The following is a 7,521-nucleotide window of genomic DNA, read 5'->3' on the forward strand; positions in this document are numbered from 1 at the left end:
CTTCTCCCTCTCCCTCCCCCCCCCTTTTAAAATACCCAACAACCATCTATCTAATGGCTTCCTTACTAATAACTACTTAAATTTCCCTTTCTATTTTCCCTTTCTTTGTGTGAAAGCAAGATATGGGCTGGTTACTCTTCTTCAAAGGACCAAGGCAAGACAGTAGGTTTTTTTCTTATGTTCCCTTCTCCTTTCCACTATGTCTTTACACAAACTTAAGACATCTGCAAAGCATGCCTAAAAAGACCTTAGTAGAAAGATAAATGGACAAACTCATAACTGTGACAGTGTGCTCCCCCACCCCCAACCTGACCTTTATCTCCTGTAACCCTGCTCAAGCAATAACCACCAGATGCGGCTGTAATGGATGCGTCTGGTCATGATGGCTGCATCCCGCTCAAAGTGGATTCAGGAGACAGATAACAACTCAACAGCCAAGGGCTAATTTGAGCAATGTGCCCACCTAACCACAGTCCTAGTCAATGTAAGCTAAAATCTGTGGTCAGTATGCAAATATGACTATGAGTCAATCATCTTATCCCCATAAATAGTGAGCAGTCCAAGAGCCCTTTGAGCTCTTCTGCACAGCAGCAGGCTGCACGACAGCATCTCCCCTTGAGTATGGACGCCTCTCAAGGTTACACCTGCCACAGAGATCCCTTACTCCTCAATATTGAGACATTCCTTGTTGCAACATGTCCCTGCTAAGTGACTAATAGCTTGCTAAACTTCGTAAGCTTTGCTAAGATTACATCTCAGATTGATTGTGCACATATAATCCTTTAGACATAAACCGTTGACCAAGTCTGGGACTAAGTTTGGATCCAGCCACACCTAGACCTCTCTAAGGGAATGCAAGGGGGTCCTCTGATCCTTGTGACTTAACAGGAGGGTCTCCCTAACAGTTTTGTCTGACCCTGTTCTCTATGCAGTAAATAATCAAGTGTACCTTGCCATCGAATCTTGTTAAACCACTGTTGCATTTACTCTCAAACTTTGTTAAATTGCTGTTTTGTATCAATAAACATATTGCTGCTTCTCTCTTACAAGAGAATTGCATCGCTCTGTTCGCAACAATAACTTAAAACCATTCCTTTTTATCTTTAATTATTTTTCTCCTCTAATTAAAACAATATTTAAGTAAAACAGAAGTGTTAATTTCAGGTTCTTACAGGAAGATCTAAAGAAATGTGCATCTACCTGGAAGTAGATTATTTTCTTTGTCTCAGCTTAATAAATCTTAAGTAAAAACAGCTGACCATGTGAACAGCCCAGGTTCAATTCCCTTCTTGGGGAAGCATGTCCTATAGTCTTGCAGTTAGGACATTTTTGAAGTTAATACTAGAATTTTGGCAATCCAAAGAGCAGAAAAGGCTTCTCTATTTTTCAGGTCATTGAAGTGTCATATTTGAGGAACACAAAGCATAGATAAAGCTATGTGAATTTCTCTGCTAACAGTTTTGTAACTTGAAATGTTTGCATTTTCTATGGTAGCAACCCTTTCAGTTATTCTGCGGAGATGATATTTCAGTTGGATGTATTCTCGGCTATGTATATTTAGCATGCATTTTATTCTTAAGAGTAATTTTTTTTTTTTTTTGTCTGTGAGTTTAAGACCTCTTTAGGTTCAAATCTTATTGTGAAGAGGAAAATAAATTTAGATTTCCTGCTTTAATGATTAAAGAAAAAGGAATAGTAGTATCTTTTCCTTTCTCCACTGTGGAAGTGATTTGGATGATGAATGCCTGACTTGTGAACCTGATGGAACGTTGCTGAGACCTATATAGCCAATCATTCCACAATGTCAATATGCAGCTGGTTATAGCATGTCTACGAACACAAAAAGATGTAAGCTCATTGAAATACCAGATAGGGTATTGAAATACCGGAGAGATGCTTAGGTATTTTAGAAGGGGAGGACAGCGGCAAAATGGTTTTTAGGGAACCTTAATTTTTGATTGAGGTCCCTGCAGGGGCAAGAGCTAAGTTATGTGGTAAAAGACTCCACTCTACATGCAGAGAGGAACACAGAGGCACTAGGGTGCATGGAGGAACCCCAACAACCCAGTCAGAGAAAACATCCTTTCCTGTCTCCTCCAGGTCTGTCCTAGGAGTGCCTCAGCCCCATGACCCAGGTTACACCCATCACCATGAGGCAGTGGGAGCTTCTCTCCAGGTCACCTTTCACACTGAGTGTGGTGTCTGCCTAGGGGTATGGGACATGCTATGGGATGCAAGGGAAGAATAATTTGGGATTCCACAAGGCTTTTTATGGGATGTTTGGGGTAGTGTGGTGGGTTGACCCTGGCTGGATGCCAGGTGCCCACCAAAGCCACTCTATCACTCCACCTCCTCAGCTGGATAGAGGAGAGAATATATAACAAAAGGCTTGTGGGTGGAAATAAGGACAGGGAGATCACTCAGCAATTAGCATCATGGGCAAACCAGACTCGAGGTGGGGAAATTAGTTTAATTTATTGCCAATCAAATCAGAGTAGGGTAATAAGGAAATAAAAACAAATCTTAAAACACCTTCCCCCAATCCCTCCCTTCTTCCTGGCTCAACTTCACTCCTGATTTTCTCTACCTCCTCCCTTGCAGCAGGGCAGGGGGATGGGGAATGGGGGTTGTGGCAAGTTCATCACATTGTCTCTGCCACTGTCTCTCCTCCTCACTCTCTTCCCCTGCTCCAGCGTGGGGTCCCTTCCATGGGAGACAGTCCTCCACGAACTTCTCCAATGTGGATCTTTTCCATGGGCTGCAATTCTTCATGAACTGCTCCAGTGTGTGTCCTTTCCATGGTGTGCAGTCCTTGAGGAACAGACTGCTCCAGCGTGGATCCTCCACAGGGTCACAAGTCCTGCCATGAAACCTGCTCCAGCAAGGGCTCCTCTCTCCACGGTTTCACAGGTCCTGCTATCACTGAACATCGGGAATAAAACTCCTTAATACTGGGTGTATTAAAGAGTAGTCATTACTTTATTCGGCCTGGTGCATGGTGGATCTCTCCTCCTAGCATGCACACTGTATGTTGCATCAACTGTCCCTTATATGGCTCTTCAATATACATATTCATTATAATTTCTTGGAATAATCATGCATATTCATTATATTTCTAAGAACTAATTATAATATCTGCATAGTCTTTCAAGCATGAGTTTTGTGTCCTTAGGAGCATCTACAGGTGTCTTAAGTGGTCTCTGGTGGTCTCTTGAGGTGAATTTTTCGTGAACCTTTCGGCCCTTCTCCTTGTATGGTCACAAATTGGCTGATCACTGTCTTTTGCCACAGTTTTGGTTGTCCTTTTCTGGTCTGCTAGTACTTATCTATCTCATGATGTGCTTGTTAGCTTTGGCCTTGTATGTGATGTGCTCATTAGCTTTGGCCTTGCATGTTTGACACATGCTTGATTAATCCAGCAGTTTATCTTACAACTATTTACAACACTGCCAGGAGCCTGCTCCAGCACAAGCTCTCCACAGGGCCACAGCCTCTTTCAGGTGCATCCACCTACTCTGGCGTGGGGTCCTCTGCAGGCTGCAGATGGATATCTGGTCCACCATTAACCTTTCCTTCCCTTCCCAAAAACAAAAAGCACTAGAACCGGTTCAAAGAGCACTAGAAAATACTAATGGCCACAAAGTTGAGAAAAGATGAGATTATGATTCTTTTATGGTTCACCTTAGTTGGAAGAGCATAATGCAAAACTACATAACTTACTTCACTTCTAATTAACTCAGAAATAGGGACAATTCACAAAATTGCAGCATGAAAAGTTCTGTGGCTGATAAATCCACTCTAGCCAATCACTCAATTTCTCTTATTTTGATCAAATAACAGTATTTGAAAAGTATGTTTATTTGTTTTCTCTCATTTCTAATTTTTTCATCACCCTAGCTTTCGTATTCTCTTAAAGACAGCTGTGGCATGTAAAATGGATGCCATAAAATGCTACAACGGAAGAATTAAAACCAGCAGTTTATCAGTTTAATGGAATAAAATTTGACCTACTGCAACTAAACATTACAATGATAAGAAACTACATTCAGTAGGAAACACAGAGTTCAGGCTGTTAATAAAAGGTGTTTTTTCCTTTACCTATTTCTGCTACATGAGATCCCATCTTCTGAGCCATGTGATATATTTCCTTTTTAAAGACTGCCTGGGGTGCTGCTACATGTGATGAGGAGGGCTGAAGGCACTAGACTTGCTTGGCTGGAAAAGAGGCAGCTTTGGCGGAACTGAACAGCGCTCTCCTAACACCAGGGAGAAAGTCATCAAGAAGACAAAACCAGGCTCTTCACAGCAGTGGAAGTCAGGAGGACAAGAGACAATGCATATTCATTGAAATGGAACTAGTTATAAACAGCAATAAGAGTGCCTACCCAACTGGATATAAGGACAAATGTTTTCACGGGGGGTGTGTGTGTGTGTGTGTGTGTGTGTGTGTGTGTGTGTGTGTGTGTGTGTGTGTGTGTCATCAGGCATTGGAGCAGGTTGCCCAAAGAAAGTTTTTTTTTTCAAAGTCTCCATCCTTAGAGGCTTACTCAACTGTATAAAGCTCTGAGCAATCTGGTTTGATCTCACAGCTTGCCCCTGCTTTGAGAAGTTTTGACTAGACACCTCATAAGGTCCCTCCAATCTGACTTATCCTATCATTCTGTAACTTACACTGAAAGTCTTCCCTGAATATCTGAAAAAGATTTTTCTCTCTACAGAAGATTGGCTACAGATGATTCAGGCTTTTATTAGAGAAGTATGGTAAATGCTGGGGCTTGGGTTTCATTGTGTAGTTGTAGGGTTTTTTTGTGTGTCATTTGTTTGATTTTTTACATTTTTTAGTTAAATTGTGAATGCTGTGTTTTGTGAGATCAAGTGTTACCAAGCTGGTGAATTTATGTGATACCTGGGATAAGTCAGTAACCCCACATACATGGACAAGCCTCAGAGCTGTAATTCAAAAAAACCCCACAGCTGCCAGCAGGCAGAGGCATCTTATGTTATTTTGGAAATCCTAGATTCCTTCTGGATAACAGCTTATGCAAGAGCTTTCAAGGTCATGGTCAAAAAACTCATACTACAGGGATTTAGGGCTCCATCTAAAACAGGACTTTCACAACCCAAAGCACAATTGATGGACTAGCAGGGAGGGAATTGTAGAAAGAGGAGGCAGGAAAGCCTCTCTGTTTTTTTGCTCTCAGCAGTATTAGCAGCAGAAATTGCTGGATTGAGGTCTGGCTAGAACAGCTGCTCACTGTCCCTCTCTTGTACAGTTTTGCCACCTTGAGAATTGGCTGCCTGAATTGCTGCCAGAGGGAGTTTCTCAACTGAGAGGGAATGGAAGAGGCATTTGAGATCCTGATCCCTGACAGGTAAATACATTTTGTATTAGATATTAAAAAGCAGAAGCAGTCATGAAAATCCCCAGGCCATTCTTCCATAAGAAGATTGTCTTGTAGGTTGTAGTCTTTCTGCAGAATACTCTTGATTGCTCAATATTACCGTTTTTGTCTTCCCTCACAAGACCTGTTTAGATGACTAGACTCAGAAGGAGGATAAGGAAATTGGATTCCGAGTGGAGTTAAAGATCTTGCATTTTCCTCTGGAACCCTCTTGGATCAATGGATAGAGTTGTGTATCCTGATTTAGGAGGATCAAGCAATTTCCCAAGATCTGTAGAGGTGACTCGCACTGCATTTATAGAGGAAGTATACACTTATGTTGGAGAATATAAAATCAAACCCTCTACTATTCTACTCTCTACCAAAAAGGTATCTATTGGTGCATTCCTCCTGTTAGGCATGTAATTTAGGTACACTGAATCTCACACGGGTATTCCCAGTCCCATGAAAGTAAATGTCCAGAAGTTATATGTAGACAGTTCAAAACTCTGCAGTCCATTAAGAAGGGGTTTGGAGTTTAAGTACTTCTGAGCTGCACAAGGGCTTTTTCATAATCTCAGTCTCACATTGACCTGTATAATTTTAAGTCCCTCTTCAGAAGTTGAAATCTTTTTTGGACCTAGGCTTCCCAATCTAATTCTTTTTTTCATCCTGCAGATCAAACAGAGGAAAAAAAAGTTTTGATGAGAGGGCTTTAACAACATGCAAAGTACTTGGAATTTTGTATTTGTGTATATAAAAATAGGGATGAAATTTAGCAATAAATTTCTGATCTTTGTCAAACAGTTTAAGGGGATTTTGTTGCTTGCATACCATGCAGGATTCATCTTTGAGAGAGCTCTATGACATTTTATTTTGTGTTTATGTTTATACACTTCAAAAAAAAAAAAAAAAACCACACCCCAAGCCTTAGACATAAATCTACAGAACTGCCAAATAATATTTGTCATTGTATTTTGGTAGGATAAACCTCCCAGACATACTAAAATCTCTGAACTGAACACTAATTTATGTTTCACTTGAACCCCACACTACAAGAAGAGCCATGAGGAAACAAGTGAAAACCAAGCAAAAAGTTCTGACCCCCAAAACTGAGCAAGGTGAATATGTTTTTAACTTCACCTTTCAAAATGTGAGGTGTATTGTTTACATTTTCTATTCCATTTGTATTTGAGTTTCTGTATATATCTTTCATAAATGTGTGTCAATTTCGACCATTAAGACAGCAGATCATTTTAAAGCTACTGAATAAAGTTCCTTGTATAAAGATATCTGATTTTTTAGTCTATAAGGGTAAGAACATTTGAAACAATGTAAATGTTGACCCAATACAACATTCATCAGGAAGCAACCTTTATTTTTAGAAGTAGTATTTCTATTAAAAATGTGTAATTTGTATTTAACTCCAGATATTTTTTGTCTCACTTTTCCTTTTTTTCTTTTAAATCCTAAATCTGGAGTTGGTTTCCTGCAGGAATTAATGAATTGTGAGTTTTCTCCCTGTTTTTAATCTCAGGACTAAAATTAAATTGTGTGATTAGAATTGGCTTCCCATTGAGTTTTATTAGAATGTGTTCTGATTTCTGTGTGAAACCCTGATGTTCTCCCATGTTCCATTAACAGAATGTATATTTTGATGGCATTTTGTTATCACACAGACTTGTGTTAAACTAATTATAAAGACATATAAGTTTAGATTTATTTTAAGTAAAGCCTTAAAACTACATCAAGTGCCCTCTGAAAGTGCATGAAATTGCTGTGTATTGGCAGGGGTCGAGCGAGGGTATCAGATCTTCTCTGTGGTCATTGCTCCAGGCTGCAGTTATTTCCGTGCCTACTGAGCATGGATAGTGAAGTAGTGGCTGAACATTCTATCAAAGCATCTACCAGTAGGCGATAAACTGCCTTCCCAGATTGCTACTGATTGCCCCTAGGTTGTCTCACTGCCTTGCCAAACTCTCCTCCAGTACAAACTGTTGGCTGAAATATTTCTGAGACTCACTACACAGTAGCTCAGAAATACTGTATATAAATCACAGTTTCCTGATGGCTGATTCACTGGTAAAAAATTCTTGTTGCTTTTTAGTGAGAAATAAGTTGTACACCTTTCCCTCCCTTC

The sequence above is a fragment of the Pygoscelis adeliae genome, unplaced genomic scaffold (assembly GCF_000699105.1).
Source record: "Pygoscelis adeliae isolate BGI_AS28 unplaced genomic scaffold, ASM69910v1 Scaffold12, whole genome shotgun sequence".
In the NCBI taxonomy this organism is placed as follows: Eukaryota; Metazoa; Chordata; class Aves; order Sphenisciformes; family Spheniscidae; genus Pygoscelis; species Pygoscelis adeliae.